Raw genomic sequence first — 22,636 nt, forward strand, 5'->3', positions numbered from 1 at the left:
GGAAGGGTTTTCAGGAACAACTATAAAGGACACATGGAGAAAACCAAGGGGAAATAGAATTAGGGGAGGGAGGTGGGGATAGCTGGAGTGGGGGGAGTGGTGTGTGGTAAATGCAGACAACTGTACTTGACCAACACTAAAATAATTTTTAAAAAGAAATGGAATAAATATTACCCATGTATAATAAGAATCCTTATTTTTCCCTCAAAAATTTGGGCAAAACATATGCATTATAGATGGCAAAATATGGTAACTTCTTCACATTCAACTAGGGTTTTGAAGTTTGCCTTATTATTTTCCAACAAAAACAACAAAAATTATATCATATTATCCTGTGAAGGGAATCATTTATCCATGTAAAAAACATTTTTAATAACTTATCCTCACACTTTCTTGACCTTCTCAACATTAATAACCTGTACCTTCACTCAAATTCAATTGTCTATCTTTGTGGATCTAGTTATCTCCTGGAAATTATCTATCACTAAACAAACTTATAAATTTCCATTACTTATTTAGAAGAGTGGTAATCACTTTGTATATAACAGAAGTTGTTTATTTTTTAATTTTAATAATAGAAGAAGAGTATATGTTGAAAGTGGGCAAAGGTGGATTATTGTATTTTCCTATGCTTTTGCAACTTCTCAATATCTTTAATTTTTTGTTTTGAAAAAATTTGAGCACTCAGTTGAGTTACAGAAACAGTACAGAATTTTATCTCATGTATCTTCTGTCTGTAAAGTATTTGAAATTAAATCTCAAGAATTACAGCCATTTACTTCTAAAAAATTAGTATATATCTCCTAAAAGCAAAGGCCTTCTCATATAATCACAATACAAAAATAAAATTTAATAAATTTATGATTAATAAAGCATAACTATCTAACATATATTACATATTTAAATGTATTTAATTGTACCAATTGTGTTCTTCATAGCAATATTTTTTCTTCTTGAAAGTCTAACCAGTGATTATACATGGCATTTAGATGCCATGCTTCTCAATACCCTTATATTGTGGTCTAAAATGTGGCATCAAAAATTCATATGCCAAAGTCCTCACTCCTTTTACCTCAGAATATGGCTGTTTTTGAAGATAGGATTCATTAAGAGGTAATTAGGTTAAAATGAGTTCATATGCATGGGCCCTATTCTAATATGACTGGGGCCCTTATAAGAACATTGCTTAGAAAACAGGCACACACAGAGAAAAGAACATGGGAAGACACAAAGACAGATGGCTATCTATAACCCAAGGATAGCAGCCCTAAGAGGAAACCAACCCTGCCAACACCTTGATCTGTAACCTCTAGCCCCCAGAATTGTAAGAAAATAAATTTTCATTGTTTAACCAACACAGTCTAAGGTAATCAAAGCTGTAGAAAACTAATGTATCTTGTATATTGGGCAAATACCCATGTATTATTTCCTCAAAAAAAGAAGGTGAAATTCAATTTCCCAGTGTGTCCTGTGGCTGAAATGTTAGCTTCTCACAAAGTTATACTGACTATATGAGCAAGAGTGAGATTTTGGTTTAAGAGGAAGCCACATGAGAATGGAGTATACTTAAGAGTTTACCAAGAAGTGAGAATTGTGACAGAGTCATTCAGTTTTACCAGGCAGAAATGGCTGTCAGAGCAGCCACACACAACAAAGTTCAGGCAATAGTTGAATTTAAAGTAAAGTCAAATATGTGGGCATCAGCAAGGCAAACTGTGGAATCTAGAGGTCAGTGACAGCTATGATAAAAGTCTTCATATTAGGACAGTTCTGCAGTTTGAAGCATGATCTTCAAAACTCAGTCTTAAGGTTTGTTCTTGAGCCATTCTTGCGACCCAGGAGAAGAAAAAGATAAAGCAGGTGATTAGGTTGATTTACATAATTCAATATGTTAATGATTCATTCTTATCTAGGTAGTAAATAAAAGCTAAGAAAATCTGCCTGACAAAATATCCTAGCAACAATTTTATAATTTTAAATAACAAAATAACTCCAAACCTAACAGTAAGTGTAATAAAGAAAATGCATTTACCTTTCATCTTATCCTCATAACATGGTATTTTATTGGTTTCTGTCTTTCTTTTTGATCTTTAACTTTGTATATTACATTTTATACTATAGTCATAAGTTGCTTAATGTGGGGTTTACATTCTGAGAGATGTGTGATTAGTGATTTTGTCATTGTACAAACATCATAGAGTATACTTACACAAGATGTCTATCACACACATAGGCTATATGGTATATAGCCTTTGGCTTTAAGGCTATATTCCTGTACAACAGGTTACACTGAATAGTATAGGCAATTGTAACCCAATTTTAAATATTTGTGTATCTATATATACCTAATGTGCAACAGAGAATGATCAGTAAAAATATAGTATAAAAAATAAAAAGTGGCAAAGCTGTTTAAGCCACTTACTATGAAAGAAGCCTGCAGGATGGGAAGTTGCTCTTGGTGAGTCAGTGAATGAGTGTTGATTGAATGTGGAAGCCTAGGACATTGTTGTACACAACTTAAGACTTTATAAACCCTGTTCACTTATGCTACATTAAATTTATTTAAAAATGTTTCTCTTTCTACCTGGCTGGCATAGCTCAGTGGATTGAGTGTGGGCTGTGAACCAAAGTATCGCAGGTTTGATTCCCAGTCAGGGCGCATGCCTGGGTTGCAGGCCACGGCCCCCAGCAACTGCACGTTGATGTTTCTCTCTCTCTCTCTTTCTTCCTCCCATCCCTGTCTATAAGATCTTAAAAAATGTTTCTCTTTCTTCAATAATAAATTCACTTAGTTTATTTAACCTTTATTTACTTCATAAATTTTTAATTTATTTTATTTTTAAAAATATTTTATTTATACCTTGATTGGTGTGGCTCAGTGGGTTGAGTGCCAGCCTATGAACCAAAGGGTCACCTGTTGGATTCCCAGCTAGGGCACATGCTTGGGTTGTAGGCCAGGTCCCCAGTAGGGGGTGGGCAAGAGGCAACCACACATTGATGTTTTCCTCCCTCTCTTTCTCCCTCCCTTCCTTTCTCTCTGAAAAAATAAATAAATGAAAACTTAAAAAAAGATTTAAGTACACTTAGCAGTCACTTCCATGATGTCACCCTTTGGCCACCATATAATAATACACATTGTTTACTGTATACATAAAAAAATTCTCTTTTTTCTCAAGGGAGAAAATCCAGAGTCACCACCAATAAAAAATGTCCCTCTATCCAGATCAAGCACAGTACTTTTCAGCATAGAATGTGTTCCTAAGATTTATAAACAAAAAGATACATGCCCTCAACATGTAGTGGTGGGGTAGAAACAGTATAACTACAACAAAAACCCAAATCATAAGAAGAAAGGAGAAATAAATCATCAAACCCTGCTTATTTTGTATTTTGAAGACCATGCTATGTAAGTTCCTCGGTTAGCTCCACTGTTTGCCATATGTTCTGGAAATAACTTTTTTTTTTCAGTGTCCTTTGTAGTCCATCATTTGCCTTCTTGTAATTTGTCCCTATTGCCTTATACTTCTGGTGTAGACTTGCAGAAACAGAGATTGTTTTAGAGGTTGAGCAACAACAGGCTCTTGCAGGTCAGCCTTGTTGTTAGCAATGATTTATTTTCATCACTTTGATTCTTGTCTGCTCCATTTGAAATAACCAAAGAAAAAAATCTTCTCTGGTTATAGTTTTTATGACTTCAGACTTTTATTTATTTACCAGTTTCTAGGGACAGACTAGTCCCTCACCTTAACTTAATGGTAGTTACCTTGAGGCCAAATGAAAGAGTAACTTGAATGTGATGACAATATCATTACATTGATTTTGGATGCTGAGTTGCTTAAATTTTCCAACGAAGAACATTTAATGTGGTAGTTTCTAGAAAGGACCTCAGCCACCCTCCTTTCTTTTGCTGTTTAGGGTTCAGATACATAAGGCTTTTCTAACCTTCTAAGATCTAAATTACTAAACTCAAAGTCAATTAAGTTTATTTTTTTAGTAAGGTAAGACTTTTCTCTGTTAAAATCTCATTTTAATATTGATTTGTCATACAATAAGCATTAATATTTATTAATCTTCTTTTAACCAGTTTGATATTATCCCCCTTTCTTCCTAATTCACTCTTGGACAATCAGATTACCCCAAATGTTAGCAGATGATGAGAGTGAACAAAAATTGCTCCCAATCAGTCTGTTCTCTCAACCTAAGATAGTCTCTCTATTTGTAATCCAGGTAAAATACTGAATTTTAAAGAACATTATTGTGGGCTCTCGAGTAACTACTGACACTGGTTTTTATGACCAAAAAATAAAAAACACTTACTGTGAAAAAAAATTATATATTTTAAGATCAGTGCTTATTTTGATTTAACAATCCAGACAATGTGTTCATTTAAATAATTTTGTATCCTTATATTTTTCCTTGCAAATTGACTAATAATTGACTAAATTTATCTCTCTTTAAGTTACTCAGTAAAAAGCAGAAAAGATCTGCTAAAGCACACCAACAGTTTTACTTTTTCTAGCCACTTACATAGGCAGTTCCAGTAAAGATGTGGTCTTTCTCTAAAATTATCACCGGTAACTGTTTTACTAAATGTTTTGCCCTGGTATAACAAGACCACCAGCATTGAGGACTGCAATGTAAGCTTTCTTGCCTCCCACCACCTGATTGCAAAGCCAGTACTATATATTTTGTTTTTTTTCTTAGGACAATATCTCACATTCAGTTACCAATTTGTACATTAGGATACTGGCTATATTGTATCAAAAAAAGCAAAATACATGATTGAAATCATACAGATTTAAAATACATTATGTAAATAATAAATATTTCAACTATATCATTTAAATAACATAGAAGGGAAGATTTTTTCTTATTTAGCTGTACAGAATAAAGTGACCCACAGCAGATAAGTTGACCTCACCATTCTCAATGTGTGGTTTTGATCTCTAGATACAAGGCAGCTGGCCCACTTATATCCATTTTTCCAGCTAGCAGAAAAGAAAAAAAGGAAATTGAAAATAAGCACTTTCCTTTTCAAAAATGGGACTCTGATTGAATGTTTCACTCCAGTTTTTCATTTTGGTCAGAATTAACATTGCCACATCTAACTAAAAGAAGAGCAGAGAAATGAGTTTGGCCAAACAGGCATTCATACAATTAAAACTCAACAGGTTTTATTAGTAAGAAAAAAAAGAATGATTAATGGAGAGAAATGAGAGGCTTCTATACACTACTGTACACTACTACAGTGCCCTTTTCATTAAAATCACTTTAGGAAATAACAATATGACATTTTACAAATCTAAGGGACAAATGAGTGTCAAGCTTGAAAAATAACTAGCTTTTAGAGTTCAGGGCATGGGAGATATTGTTATCTAAATTTTTCTTTAGGTCAGAATAACTGAGACCCAAGTTACTAAATTATAGATCTGGAAGAAAATCTTCAGACTTCATCTTGCCTTTAATTTATACCATATCTGAAGTACCATGGGAAATATGTTAGTCCAATGTAACCTTCTGAGATCTTTAAAGAAGGAGATGTCTAGTTTCTTTTAGCTGTTTTTACCATTTAATTTTGAAAGAGAAGTGCCATGAAATCACATTCCCACAGGCAATTCTGCAATTCTTCAGAGTATAGTTTAATGTAGTGTTAAAGATGGTGAGGATAAAATCAGTATGGCTGGGTTCAAACCTGGGGAATTCCAGTTGATATGTTTAGCAACTTAGTGACTCAAGAGAAATAGTGTCTCTCTAAAGCTCAGTTTCTTCTTTTTATTTATTGTTGTTCAGTTACAGTTGTCCCTCCTTTTTCCCCATTGCTTTCCCCTACTCTGCCAACCCCATTCTCACAGTTAATTACCACCCACTGTCAGTGCCCATGAGTCCTCTATTCCTGTTCTTTGCTTGTCCCTTCTCCTTCTTTCCCCATTATTCCCCTCCCCACTTCCCTTTGGTCACTGTCAGTTTCTTCTTTATTTCCAAGTTTCTGTTTCTATTTTATTCATTTATTTGTTTTGTCCACTAGGTTCCACTTACAGGTGAGATCATATGGTATTTGTTTTTCACCTCCTGGCTTCTTTCACTTAGCATAATGCTCTCTAGATCCATCCATACTGTCTCAAAGGGTAGGAGCTCCTTTTTTACCTCTGTTGCTTAGTATTCCATTATGTAAATATGCCACAGACTTCAGTTTCTTAATCTATAAAAGGAGGATCATATTTGAACCTACTTGTGATGAGAGGAGTAAATGTTTCAAAAATGTGTATAACATTTACAAAAGTGGCTGGCATTTGGTCAATTCTCCATAAGTAACAGCTATTATTATCTCTTTGTATCTATTTTCAGAAGATGCTCCCAAAAGAAATAGTACTGTTGCCTTTTAAAAACCAGCTAAGTTATAGGAATATTAACTTAAATTAACCAGACAACATGAACCTGTTATTTTGTATTATAATGAAATGTGTTATATTAATACAATTCAATGGCAAAATAAGTCAAAATGTTAAGCTATTTAAAAGTCCAACAGATTTTTTTCAGGTACCACCTTAACAGGAGGTTTTGCATTAGACATTAAACAATACTAATTACAAAACAATTCTCTTTTGCTTGTTAAAGCACTTTAACAGTGCTTTATAATATAAAATTTATATTTTAGCTCCACCTTCCAGCACTCTTGTTCTTGCAAATTATTAAAAAATGAAAGTAATAAAATTAAATAAAATAGTTTTCCTGATTATAAAGATAACATAATTTAAAATCAAGAAATATAGAAAAATATTTTAAATTATCTGAATTATCTGAAATTCTTCTGTAGTAAAATAACTACTACTTATTCTCTTTGAACATTTTGCTAGATATTTCTGTTAAGTCATTAAAAACATAAGACCTTTCTGATAATAATGGGAAATCCACCCTACAGATAATAATTATAAAATTTGGAAAACAATATTAAAAATAATTATTTGAAGGCATTGGTTATTACAAGAGGCATACAACATACATCTGAAAACAAATATAACAAATGTACTTTGAAGCTTTATTTATAAAAGCCTCAAACTAAAATCAGTCCAAATGTCTAACCAAACAAAACAAATGTGTGTGTATCAAAAAACTAGAGTACATTTACACAATGGAATACTACAGAGAAGCAAGAAAGGAGCCCCTACCCTATGGATGGATCTGGAGAACATTATGCTAAGTGAAATATGCCAGGTGGTGAAAGACAAATACCATATGATCTCACCAATAAGTGGAACCTAATCAACAAAACAAATAAGCAAACAAAATATAACCAGAGGCATTGAAATTAAGAACAAACTGACAGTAACAGAGGGGAAGTGGGAGGGAATAATGGGGGAAAACAGGGAAAGGGGTGTCAAGGAACATGTCTAAGGGACACATAGAGAAAGCCAAAGAGGGAGAGGATTGAGGGTGGGAATTGGGAATTCCTGGCGGTGGGGGAAAAATGGAGACAATTGAACTTGAACAACAAAAAATAAATAAAAATGGACATAACTCAGGCATAAAAAGGGCAAACAATAAATATAATGAACACAAATGAAGATCTACAACATGCCAAGTGAATAAAGCCAGACACAAAGACTACATGCTATATAAATACATTTATAAGAATTACTAGAAATAGCAAAACTACAGGGACAAAATGCAAATTAGTGTGTGCCTAAGGCTGGGATTTGGAGGAGGGGATAAACTTAAGAGAGAAAGGAGGAATTTGGGGGGCTGAAGGAAATGTTCCATTTATTGATGTGATGGTGGTTTCACCACACTTTTCATTTACCAAAACTTATCAAACTGTATGTTTACAATTGGTACACTTTTTTTATTTTATGAAGACTATTTCACAATGAAGCAGTTGAAATAATAAAATTCATCCATCTTACATTTCACCTCTCAATTCTCCTAATCGCTTGCTATGCAATATGCTGATCAAAATGCTTCTGATGAAAATGACCTTCTGAAAAATAGAATAAGCTCTCAGCTTCTTCTTAACTCTTGATCATCCAAGGGTTATAATTAAGATAACACCTGAGGAAAGAGACTGAGGGTAATCTCTGCTTTAGATTCATGAAACAAATTTTGATCTATTTATTTTTTTGAGTCAAAATATTTTTAATATCTATTAACATTTTCTGTTTGATTCCTGAATTGGCTTGAAATGCATAATTTAATTTCCAAACAGTTAGAGGTTTTTCAAGTATTTTTTCTGTCTCAGACTTCTAATTTATTTGTTTTATTATAAAAATAGTTTTTATGGTTTCTAACCTTTTAAATTCATTGACCAGCTTTTAGCCCAGCATATGTTAATATCTTAATAAATGCTACATTTGACCTTATAAAGAATAAGTTTCATATGACTCAACAGCAGGAAGACAAACAAACCAATTAGAAATGGGCAAAGGACCTGAACAGACACTTCATCAAGGAGCACACATGAAGGGCCCATAAACATATGGAAGGATTCTCCACATCGCTAGCAACCAGAAAGATGCAGATTAAAACTTCAATGAAATACCACTTCATACTGGTAAGAATGACCATTAAACAAATCAGCAAACAACAAATGCTGACAAGGGTGTAGAGAAAAAGGTCCCTAGTGCACCCTCAGTGAGAACACAAACTAGTAGAGCCACTGTAGAAAACAGTATGAAAATTCCTCAAAAAAAAAAATATGGAGCTGCTTTTAGATCCAGTGATTCCACTGATGTGATACCTTAAGAATCCTGAAACAACCAATTCAAAAGAACCTATTCACCCTATGTTCATAGCAGCATTATTTATAATAGCCAAGTGCTCGAAACTGCCTAAGTGCCCATCACTAAATGTGTGGATCAAAAAACTATGGTGCGTTTACACAATGGAATACTATGCAGCAGAAAGAAAGAAGGAACTTCTACCCTTCATGACAGCATAGATGAACCTGAAGAGCATTATTCTAAGTGAAGTAAGCTAGGCGATAAAAGACAAATGCCATATGATTTCACCTATAGGTGGTACCTAATGAACAAAACAAACAAATGAGCGAAACAGAACCAGAGGAATGGAAACAAGGAACACACTGAGAGGGGGAATAAGGGTGGAAGGGTCTAAGCAATGAAAAAGTAAAAATGACCCATGGACATGGACAACAGGGTAGGGATTGACTGTGGGAGCAGAGGTTGGATGGGGCAGAGGAGAGCAATAAGGAAAAATTGGGACAACTGTTGGACTGACATCAACCAAGAATAACAACTTTTAATCTTCATAACTCCAGTATTAGTATATTGCCTAGCATACAATAAGTTGTCTTCAAGTGTTGTATGAATGCATAGATTATTTAATTGATCAAACAACCAATAATGAAAAAAACCTGTCATTAACAGAGTGCAAATTAGAAATGTACAGAAATCATTATGCTATAAACTGAGTTGTCCCCAAATTTATATATTGAAGTCTTAACTGTCCCAATGTTACTGTATTTGGAAATAGTACATTTAGGAGGTAATTCAAGTTAAATAAGGTTTTTAGATTGGGTCCTAATTCACTAGGATTAGTTTGCCTTATAATAATAATAATAAGGATTCTCTCTCTCTCTCTCTCTATCTCTATCTCTATCTCTCTCTATCTCTCTCTCCATGGACTAAGGGAAGGCCATATAGTGATAAGGTGGCACCTGAAATCCTAATCTTGGATCTTCAGCCTCCAGACCTATGAGAAATATATTTTTTTAATTTAAATCACCCAATCTATGGCATTGTTATGTCAGTCTAAGCAGACTAAGGCACACTATAAATATATTTAGCAATGTTTTCCACTTAAAATACATCACTAAAAATATTTATAACATTCTGCTACATAGTCCTCAGAAATTGTTTCATGAATAAAAGACTTATAAAGCAAATTTATTAACATAGTTTGCTAAAATAAAAAACATTAGAGGTTAAGCAAGGATATTAGATATTTTAGTCAAGAGATTACATAGTAAAAAGTAAGACAAATAATTTTTAATGCAACTAACACCTTACCAAGTACAACATCAATTTCTCTACACTACCCTATCATCAAAAGGTACCAAACAATTATTATCACACTTTTTTTCTCGAAAAGATGTCAGAAAGTGAAGACTTGCAGACTTCCCCATCATTTGTCTATAGTATGTAGTTTTGTTTCACAATCAGTGCAGTCAAGTCACCGGAGAGGAACAGAGAGAAAGAAAAGAAAAGATTCTAAATTATCAATCTTCTCTTCAATGAGCCATTTTTCAAAGGGCAAAAGAGTAGTGTATTGGCATATATGATGTTCATCAAATATCAAAAGAACTTTCTATTTTTGAGAAAAGGAGATTTCATGTTAAAATTGTATAGAGCCAAATAATACACAGTGGTTTTATTTAGCTCCTCAGTTTTATGTAAACACTGTAATATAGATTATCAGACCTTATTTAAACTCTATGTAGGATTAAATAAATAATTGAAAACAGGAAAGTGCTCAAATAAAGCATCTAATTGGTTAAAAAATTTAACTGTTACAGAAGATGAGCTGGGACAAATGAGGTCTGGAATCCATGATCTTCCTGAATGTGCTCACAGTCCTGTTTTGGGAAACAAGTCTTTATAGTATATCCTTGATTACTATCTTTCAGTTCAAAGGGAGGTGAATATATCTTTGGAAATCCAGGTGTTATGCTTTGCAGTAGACACATATATATTATTATTCATTTGCCAGTGTCAACTTACCTTTGACTTGAAACGTGCAGAAACAAAATAAATGAAACCAGTGATTCTAATAGAGAGCACATTTAAGGGATAAACAGCAAGAAAGGAAACTTTATAAATGTTTAGAATAGTCTATCCTGGTATAGTATTTGAGAACTCTTCCCTCTGGTCTTTCAATTGGTAGTATAACCTATCTTTTTTTAAAAAGCAATAGAATATTTTTGGGCATATACCATTTGTGATGACCAGCAATTGGCAATATTATAAATATACAAAGAGGTATAAGTCATGGCCATTCTCCTTAAAGTACTTTGTCTTACAAGGGCAGGTAATATAAGCATATTAATAACTTGATGAAGCAATATGCGCTAAGTGTTTTAAGACTGGCACAAAGAAATTGCAAAAGGAACACCACTCATTCAAGGTCTAATACTCCAGGATTTAATTCAGCTAATCTGGAGGCCATCAGTTTGACCTTGTTCCACTCTACATTCTCAGATGACAGAACTGGAAATCTACTCCCACTGACATCTCTATATGGCTTTGGCTGCATGAATGACAACAACAGAAAGACATTCTCTGATGACACAGTCTCCTATTAGGCTTAGCTTACCTGCTCTTACTTCATCCCCTTAGGAAGGTATAATAATTTAAATACAGAAGTTGCATGTAGTGATTTGGAAGTTTGAATTAGGAAATTCTTCAGATTTAGGGGTATATGTAGCTTTTCATTTACAGTTCTCATTTTAAACCACTTCAGGATACCCAGATTTACTGATTTATAGTTAATTAGGATTGAGATTTTCATTGAAAATTCAAATACTTATATGATTTTTGTATGCATTTCAGATCCTGTTGGCTGAAGCAAATAATTGTAACACTCAAGTAATGAATGAATACCACAGGGAAGAGTTTCAGCCACCTTGCCCCTAACAACTTGTAAGTAAATTCTTCTGTGTTCTCTGTTCACAGAGATATCTTTCTGACATCACCTGTGATAGCTGAAAGACTTCTTTTCCTATCAGCAAATAAAATCCCAATGCAGTTTTTTCACTTTTTAACCATGTCTCAAAATCCCTTAAGAAAGTTTTTCTATTCACTGTTAGACTTTTATACTAGAATTAAATTCATTGTACCATTTAGAGGTATAGTTATTATATGTATGTACAAGTACTACTGTGATAACTGAACATCAATTGGGTATAAGGTTTACAAAGAAAATCTATGTTAATTATGGCAAAAAGAGAATATATTTGTCTTCAGAAAGATTCCATTAAATTATACCATTGTGCATTCAAGTCATTTGATGGATATAAAATTTAGTAAAGAAAGATCTTTTTTAAAAAGAAAATTATTTATTTATTTTAGAGAGAGGGGAAGGGAAGGAGAAAGAGAAGAAGAGAAACATCAACATATGGTTGCTTCTTGTGCACCCCCTACTGGGGACCAGGCCTACAATCCAGGCATATGCCCTGACTGGGAATTGAACCAGCAATCAGTTGGTTTGCAGGCCTGCGCTCAATCCACTGAGCTACACCAGCCAGGGTGAAAGAGCTTTATTTTTATTTTAAGAAAGAAAAGGCCTAAAAGATTTATTTGAATCTATTAAATATGTCAATGAATAGTTACCAAAGAGGTAAGACTTTCTTCATTACAAATGATCAAGAAAACAAGATAAAATAATGTCTAACCTACTCACAACTGAATTCATCTATGAATGTTTCTTGATATAAAAGAAGAGACAGCCCTAACTGGTCAGGTCCAGGGAAGCTTTTTATAAGTTATCAAACAACATACTGATAGTAAACAGAGTGGGGGTGGGAGGGGATAATGGAGGGAAAAGGGCGAAGGGTTTTCAGGAACATGTACAAAGGACACATGGACAAAATCAAAGAGGGATAGGATCAAGTGTGAGGATGGCTGAGGTAGGGGGGAGAAATTGTGGGCAGAAATGGAGACAGTTGTACTTGAACAACAATTAAATTAAAAAATCTTTTTTATCTCTTACTTTGCAACATGCTGCTCATATGCTGTTTATGAAAATATTTTACACTTAAAATGCTTGAAGTGAAAATACTCCCATTGTAGTTGAACTTATTTAGAAGCTATGTGAATTCTCTTACTTAAGATATTGAATCAGAATCTCATGCCAAGGTAATGTTTAATTTGTAAAATGATAATTTATAGTACATTGATTTTTGCCTTTCAGAAGTTAAGATTAATGAAATCCTATAAAAACATTTTTTTCTGATTTCCAAACTGATATTTTAAATTCTCTAGAACATTCGTTCCTAGGTTATTTTTATGTTACAATAAATTTTTGAATATTGACTAACTGAGAAATCACAATATGCTTTAACATTACCATGTTATACAGATATTGCTGAACATGTTGATTTTATTTTATCTTCTGAAAAAAATCTCAGTTGTATTTGTAATTTTTTCTATTCACTTAACCCTTAATTTGTCAGTTGAGAAGCAGCCTTTTCAGATTTACCAATATGGGTACCTAAATATCACTGAACATTAATTTAATACAGAGAATTCCCCACTTGAGTGGATGTCTTTCCCCACTAACCTGACATTTCAGTACTGAGATTTATAGTTCTTGACTAAAACTGGAAATAATTGTTTTGTTAATATTAAGAGAAAAATCTTGATTCTTTTGTGCAAGTTGTGCGAGAAGTGAAAATTTTCTCATTGTTTACAGTTTCCAAATGAAACAGCAGTGAAAACTTTCTCATTGTTTATATATATTTTCTTACTGAAAAGACTAAGATTTATGATTGTTTTAGCTTCTCCTAACTGATGATAATTGAATTTTACAAATGTCTGTTACCTTTTGCCAGTCAAAACACATGTATGATTAGTCATTTCCAAGGACTAAGTTATGCATCTGTGAGCAGTAGGTATAAAAGAAATAAGGTGATAGATAAGCTAGTTAAATTTTTTATGAATTTTTAACCCAGAATTAAGCCTGACATTAAAATGAGCTATTTATAAGATTTTCTAACCCAGTGGAATTCCATGATATGTTATGAAGTTCTTTTCTTCAAACAATCAAGAGAGCAGTTTGGCAATTCATCTTCCTATTGACAGTAAAAACGAGAAGTCCATTTGGTCATTATATTAAAATCATAAAAATCGGGTTTTCTTAAATGTCACAGGCACCATGGTGTCCTGGGTTTATTTCAACATCTAAAACCTGAATCCCTGATTCATGATTCAGGAACTACTATAATATCTCAAGATTATAAGTGGCTCTCTCCAACAGCCAGAAGTGCTATTGTCATACTTCTGGGATTTTCAGTAGTCAAGGTGACTCCTTACTGGATTGTGTGAGACTATTTTAGCAAATACATCCACTGATCTCAACTTGCAATAAACTTTTAAGGTATCTGCTATCAGAGTTAAGAGACACTTGAAGCAAATTATAGTAGGTCTATACTTGAGAGATAATGATTATAATTTATTTAGTTTCTTTATTTAAAATATTAATCTGTTGGTAACTGAGTAATAAAACTCTATATTGTAAAGACTGTTGTCTCTTCCAGTCAAGGTGGAGGCACAGGTAGTTATGCTTTGCTTCCTTGCACAACCAAAAGAAAGACAATAGCAAATTGAAAAACAAAAATAACCAGAACTGCCAGAAAATTGAATTGCATGGAAGTCAGACAACAAAGGAGTTAAAAAATAAATATTCATGCAGACTTGTATTGGGGGGGTGGAGATTGGCGGGGTGGAGAAGAAGCATGAGAAAGTGATGGACCAGGCAGGTGAGGTGGAGGCTGGAAGACCAGGCAGTCCCACATCCACATCTGGATAAGTCGGGAGGAACAACTGGAGAGTGAGCCAGACCACACAATCCAGGGTTCCAGCATGGGAAAATAAGGCCTGAAAACCACTGGTTGTAAAAACTTGTAGGGGTTGTAGTGTGGAAGAAACTCTCAGCCTCACAGGAGAGTTTTTTGGAGAGAACCACAGAGACCTAGAATATACACAAACCTACTCATCCAGGAATCGGCAACAGAAGGGCCCCATTTGCTTGTGGGTAGTGAGAAAAGTGACTGAAAGTGGGGCAAAAGTCTAGCAAGTGGCATTGTTCTCTCTCTGACCCCTCCTGCACACACAATGCCAGAGTGCAGCAAAGTGGGTTGCCCTACTCTGGTGAATACCTGCAGCTTCACCCCTTACAACTTAACAGGTACACCAACACAAAGAAGCATGGTCCAAATGAAAGAACAAATTAAAACTCCACAAAAAAAGAACTAAGCAACAAGGATATAGCCAACCTATCAGATGCAGAATTCAAAACACTGGTAATCAGGATGCTCACAGAAATGATTGACCATGGACACAAAAATAGAGGAAGAAGTGAAGGCTATGCAAGGTGAAATAAAGAAAAATATATAAGGAATCAACAGTGAAGGGAAGGAAACCAGGCTCAAATCAATGATTTGGAAAAGAAGGAAGAACTAACTATTCCACCAGGACAGAATGAAGAAACAAGAATTCAAAAAATGAGGAGAGGCTTAGGAATCTCTGGAACAGCTTTAAACATTCCAACATCAAAATCACAAGGGTGCTAGAAGGAGAAGAGGAAGAGCGAGAAAATTATTAGGGGGAAAAAAAAAAGAAAAACTTCCCCAATCTAGCAATGTATTGCTAGACTTACAGGAAGTCAAGGAAGCTCAAAAAGTCCCAAAGAAATTGGACCCAAGGAGGAACACACCAATAAACATCATAATTACATCACCCAAGATTAAAGATAAGGAGAGAATCTTAAAAGCAGCAAGAGAAAAGGAGACAGTTACATACAAAGGAGTTCCCATAAGACTATCATCTGACTTCTCAAAAGAAATCTTACAGGAAAGAAGGGACTGAAAAGAAGTATTCAAACTCATCAAAGGCAAGGACCTACAATCTAGATTACTCTATCCAGCAAAGTTATCATTTAGAATGGAAAGGCAGATAAAGTGCTTCTCAGAAAAGGTAAAGTTAAAGGAGTTCATCTTCACCAAGCCTATTATATGAAATGTTAAGGAGACTTAATTAAGCAAAAGAAGATCAAAACTATGAACATTAAAATTACAACAAACTCAAAACTATCAATAACTGAACCTGAAAAAACAAAAATGGCAAAAAACTAAGCAAACAACTAGAAAAGGAACAAAATCTAAGACATGGAGATTACATGGAAGGTTATTAGTGGGGAGGGGGAAGAGAGAGAATGGGGGAAAGCATAACTGATAGGTACAAAGTATACAGGGGAAGGTCAAGAATAGTATTGGAAATGGAGAAGCTAAAGAACTTAGATGTATGACCCATGAACATGAACCAAGGGGAGGGATACTGGTGAGAGGGGAGATGCAGATTACAGGGGCATAAATGGGAGATAAAATGGGACAAATGTAATAGCATAATCAATAAACTATACTCAAAAATAAAGATTGTTTTAATTTTAGATGATGAGTACTTTAAGAATCTTTTATTTATCTGCTAAGGCTATAGTCAGATAGTTGTGTGAGTGTTTTTTAAGCTACTACTTAGTCTTGTCTTTTTTGTTGTTTGCTTTCATTTCTTTTTGTCTCTAGACTTTCCTTTCTTTTTTTTAACCCATTACATAATTTTAATATTAGACCTGCTTTTCTGTCTTCATCATGGGATTCCTTTCTGGCTTTATAACATGTGATTAGGAAAAGTAGACTGATATGATAGAAAGAATACAAGTTTAGAGTCAGACTACCTGATAATGGTCTTACTTCTTTACTTAATTTTTCTTATGAATCAGAGAAAGTCGATGTATCAGTTTCAAAGTCCTATAATTTCATACCAAAAAGAGGATGTAGAAGAGAATGGTCCTTAAGGTCACTCCATGTGCAAACCCCTTTGATTTTATTAACTGAAGAACTGATGCTATTCTGTACAGTTAACTTTGATTAAGAGAAATGTGAAAAACTGTAGAAAACATAAATGCTCATTTGCTGGAAAATAAGTGAGATTTCATTATTGGTATTGACCTCTCTACTCATGACCTTGATCCATATTGATATTCCTGTGTCTTGAGGTTCAATGCCATTTAATTCTCTTGATAATTGTGATTATGACCACAGGATTTGGAAACAGAAAATGGGCTCGGAATCTGAACTGGCTACTTAATAGTTCTGAAAATATAACTATTTTAACCTTTTTTCAACAAGCTAGGAATAATTCTTACTCCATAACTATTTTACTGGGTGTTACATAAACATATGGAAGACACCTAGCACAGTGTATGGAATAAAGTACACATTCAAAAGGATAATTATTATTGTTATTGATTTCACTATTCAGTTTTCCTGACAGTAGAATTTGAAAATAGGGAGTGAATATAAAAATACTGGATAACAGAGAAGAGTACCATTGAAGGACAAAACAATTGTAAAACGTAAAAAGTTCAATCTGTTATAAAACATTCCCTATATCAAGAATGGTAAATACCATATTGAAATTTCCTTTCAGCCTCCATGGTGTACATCACTATTTACCTTAGCCTTAATGAGCCCTTATTTTAGTATTCAGACAAGCACTACGCATTGATTCACATAACACTTAAGACAAAATCTAATTTGCCATTTCTGACCCAGGTCTAACACTAGTCTAGAGCTTTTTAAAGATGATGAAGAATATGGGTATACCAGGGATAAAAAAATCTCACAAAATAAATAAATTTACTTATTCATTCATTCTTTTATTTATATTATTGTTCATGTACAGTTGTCTCCATTTCCTCCCACCACCACTTTGCCTCTGCCCCACCCATCCCTACCTCCCACCCTCTATCCTCACCCCCTTTTGCTTTGTCCATGCATCCTTTATATATGTTCCTTGATGACCCTTCTTCTTTGTCCTGCTATCCCCTTCCCTCCTCCATTCTGATTATTGTCAGTTTGTTCTTTATTTCAGTGTCTCTGGTTATACTTTGCTTGCTTGTTTGTTTTGTTGATTAAATTCTACTTACAGGTGAGATCATACAGTATTTGTCTTTCACAATCTGGCTTATTTGGCTTTGCATATGTTCAATCACAAAATAAATTTAAAAGTTAAATTTAATCATAGGTATTTTAATTGCCTGTCCTGATCTATTATTGAATCTCCAGAATTCTTTCACCAGCAAAAAACTCAGAATTAGTTGCACAACCATCCTTATAATAACACTGAATATCACACTATGGGACATTTGGGGGGTATGCCCATTAAACTGAGAAAAACTTATTGAAAACCTATTTTGTACAAGCCACTGTTGAATTTAAAACTATAAAAAAAAAGTCTCCACTAGACTTTGTGGAAGAAGCTTTTCTGGAATCCTAGATATAATTTTGTAGAATGAAAGAAAATAGAGATATAGATGTGGAAATGCTAAATTAGTATCTAAAAATATTTCCTAGAGAATGACAAAATTAATGTGGACAACACTGCATATATTTTATGTTTGCCTGGAAAATCCAAAAAATGTTTAAGCATCCCACCTATTTTAACAACCCAGGAGCAATGCTGACACTTAAGTGTAGTGTAGAATGTTCCCTTGAAGGCTGTTTCATGGAGGTAAAGCACTACTAGATTAAGGAAGTATCATAATTAAATAAAATAAAGGGTAATTTGAGATATCATAGTTTGCAAGAAAAAATCTGAATCTAGTTTAACCTGCCCACCCTCTCTTTTGAAAGAAAAAATACATCTTCTTAAGCATCATTAATTTATTACCCATGTTAATAAAGTTTCAATTTTCTGAGAATGTTATATCTTTATTTTATTTCCTAATACAGGTGATGTGAGTGAATAGCATTTTGGTATTTTGAAATATTTTTAGTGCATTTAAAATAGATTTTATTATAATTGATAAGATATAATTTCTAAAAGACACTTGCCATTGTTTTTATATAATTATAAGTAGAAATTTACCAAATTTGACATTATTTTAACAGTTGAAGAGTGATTAAAATATACTCTCTTTTCCAAAATTAATTGAAGGTTGACTACCCAGTAAATTGATTCCTTACTCTTTGACAGTATATTTGATAAGAATATTTTTAATGAAGATATTTTAGAACAATGATTATGGTCATGTCAGATTTTGATGACAGCAGTAAGGTTATTGAGGCTGGTCAGGTTATAGAAAATGTGTGAACACACTCCATTAGGCTACATTTAGGTCAGAATCAGTTATATTAATTGATGTTCTTAAGTATAATTTAAATGTAATGAATTATGTATGGAAAAAATAAAATGCTTTTCTATGTACATTTTAAAGCTTTTTGTTGTTGTTGTTCAAGTATAGTTGTCTCCATTTTCCCCATGCTATACCCCCACGCATCACCCATTATTACCTCTCAACCTCAAACTTACCTTCTTTTGCTTTGTCCATGTGTCCTTCACACATGTTCCTTGATGGTGCTTCCTCCTATTTATCCCCATTATCCCTCTCACCTCTGCTCACTGTCAGCTTGTTCTTCATTTCAGTATCTCTAGATATATTTTGCTTGCTTGTTTGTTTTGTTGATTAGATTTCACATATAGGTGAAATATAGTATTTGACCTTCACTGCCTGGCTTATTTTACTTAGCATAATGCTCTCCAGTTCCATTCATGCTCTCTACAAGGGTAGGAGCTCCATCTTTCTTTCTGCTGCCTAGTATTCCACTGGGTAAATGTACCATATATTTTTGATCCACTCATTTACTGATGGGCACTTAGGTGGCTTCCAGTGCTTGGCTATTGTACACTGTGCTGCTATGAACATTGGGGTGTATAGATTCTTTTGAACTGGTGTTTTAGGAACCATAGGGTATAATCCCAACAGTGGTGTTGATGCATCAAAAGTTAGTTCCATTTTTTGTTTACCAAGAAAATTCCATACTGTTTTCTACAGTGGCCGCATCAGTCTGCAATCCCACCAATAACGCACTAGGTTTCCCTTTCCTCCACAACCTCTCCAACACTTGCTGTTGGTTGATTTGCTTGTGATGGCCATTCTGACCAGTGTGAAGTAATATCTCATTGTGGTTTCATTTTATTTATTTTTATTTTTTTATGTTAATTGTTGTTCAAGTATGGTTTTCTGCCTTTTACTCCCAACACAGACCTCCCCCGCAAGCCCTCCCCACCTCCCCTCTGTTTCCACCCACCTTTGTTTCTGTCCATGTGTCCCCCATATTTGTTCTTGCAAACCCTTCCATTTTTCCCCTGAAATTCCCTCCCCTCTCCCCTCTGGTCACTGTCAGCCAACTCTCTATTTCAGTGTCTTTGGTTATATTTTGCTTGTCCATTTGGTCTTCTGATTAGGTTCCTGTTAAAGGTGAGATCATATGGTATTTGTCTTTCACTGCCTGGCTTATTAAGCTTAGCATAATGCTTCATTGTGGTTTTAAATTGCGTCTCTCTGACGGTTAGTGATGCTAAGCATACTTTCATATGTCGGTGGGCCCTCTGCATGTCCTCCTTGGAGAAGTGCCTGTTCAGGTCCTTTGCCCATTTTTTAATTGGGTTGTTTGTTTTTCTAGAGTGGAGTCATGTGAGTTATTTATATATTTTAGAGATCAAAGCCTTATCTGAGGTATCATTTGCAAATGTGTTTTCCCATATGTTTTTTTCCCTTTTCATTTTACTGTTGTTTTCTTTAACTATGCATTTTTTTTTATTTTGATCAGGACCCATTTGTTTATTCTTACCTTTATGTTCTTTGCTCTAGTGGACATATTGGTGAAAATATTGCTTCATGGAATATCTGAGATTTTAGTGCTTATGTCCTCCTCTAGGACTTTTATAGTGACACAACTTATATTTAGGTCTATTATCCACCTTGAATTTATCTTTGGGTACAATGTAAATTGGTGATCAAGTTTCATTTTTTGCATGTAGCTCACCAGAATTCCCAACACCATTTGTTGAAGAGGCTATTTTTACTTCATGTTATGCTTTTGCTCCCTTTGTTGTATATTAATGGACCACACAGACTTGGGTTTATTTCTGGGCTCTGTATTCTGTTCCATTGGTCTAGGTGTTTGTTCTCATGCCAGTACCAGACTGTTTTGAATACTATGGCATTATGATATATTTTGATATCAGATAGTGTGATCTCTCCTACTTTGTTCTTCTTTCTCAAAATTGCTATGGCTTTCAGGGTCTTTATGGTTTCATACAAATTTTTGAAATTTTGTTCTGTATCTGTGAAATATGTCATTGGTATTTTAATAAGGACTGCATTGAATCTATAAATTGCTTTGGGTAATATGTACATTTTGATGAAGTTGATTCTTCCAATCCATGAACATGGAACCTGGTTCCATTAATTTGTGACTTCCTTAATTTCTTTCTTCAGGGTTGTGTAACTTTCTCAGTATAGGTCGTGTACCTCTTTGGTAAGGTTTAATCCTAGGCACTTTATTTTTCTTGTTGCTATAGCAAATGGAATTTTTTTCCTGATTCCTGATTCTGATCTTTCACCGATGATGTACAAAAATGCCTTTGATTTCTGAATATTGACTTTAAACTCTGCTGTTTTGTCAAATTCATTTATTAAGTCAAATAGGTTTTTTTTTTATGGAGTCTATAGGGATTTCTGTGTACACTATTATAACTTCTGCAAACAGCAAAAATTTCACTTCCTCCTTTTCAATTTGCATGACTTTTATTTCTCTTTCCAGTCTGATAACTGTGGCTAAGACTTCCAATACTATATTGAATAATTGTGGTGAAAGTGGACAACCTTGTCTTGTTCCTGATCTTAGTGGGAAAGCTTTTAGTTTTTGCCCATTGAGTATGATGTTCACTGCAGGTTTCTCATCTTTGGTTTTTATCATGTTGAGGAATGTTTCCCGTATTTCCACTTTGCTCAGTGTCTTTATCATAAATGAGTGCTGTACTTATCAAAGGCTTTTTCCACATCTATTGATATGATCATGTGACTTCTGTCTTTCCTTTAGTTTATGCAATGTATTACGTTAATTGATTTGTGAATGTTGTACCATCCTTGCATATTTGGGAAGAATCTCACTTGATCATGGTGTATAATCTTTTTAATGTATTGCTGGATGTGTGATGCAGACACCGGCTCACAGTGTCTGTGTCATTATGGATGAAATGAGACATTCACATGGACTACCGAGTCTGGTGGAGGGAAAGGGACAACATGGCTTTTCTCTCAAGGGGAGCAAAAGCAGTAGCCTCTGCCATCCCCAGCCTTTATTGGGTTTCTCTGCCCATTACATGATGGTCATCCTTTACTATGCACAGATTTGCTTTAGATGGTTACTTTTTACAGAAGACAAAGGAGCCAATGCTGCTAATCACATCACAGAAGAGGGATATTTGCAAATGAAAAGGCAAAAGTAGTTGAACTGGTGAACTGGTTACACTCATCCTTGGAAGGTTTAGCATGGTTTTTAGGAAGTTACTTTGCAGTAAATGTCCTCAATTCAAGGTGAGGGAGTTTTAGCAAAAAGCAAGACTCATAGCGGCCTAGGTACATTGCAGGCCTGATTCCCCACAGGAGAACCTATCCGTGGGCATGGGTCCTGTGCATCTCCGAGTGTGAGCTGGGCCCACACCACACAGAACAGTCTACTACAGATGTGGTTTACCAATATTTTATTGAAGATTTTAGCATCTAGGCTTCTCAGGGATGTTGGCCTGTAGTTTCCTTTCTTCACTGTGCCTTTTCTGGTTTGGAATTAGAATGGTGTAGTCTTTATAGAAAGAGTTTTGTGGTTTTCCATTGTCTTGGATTTTTTGAAATAGTCTGAGAAGGATAAGAGTTAGCTCTTCTATGAAGGTTTCATAAAATTTTCCTGTGAATCTATCCAGTACAGGGCTTTTGTGTGCTGGGAGCGTTTTGATTACTGTTTCCATTTCATCATCTGTTATTGGTCTGTTCAGGCTTTCTGCCT

This window comes from Phyllostomus discolor, chromosome 10, assembly GCF_004126475.2.
Source record: "Phyllostomus discolor isolate MPI-MPIP mPhyDis1 chromosome 10, mPhyDis1.pri.v3, whole genome shotgun sequence".
NCBI lineage: Eukaryota > Metazoa > Chordata > Mammalia > Chiroptera > Phyllostomidae > Phyllostomus > Phyllostomus discolor.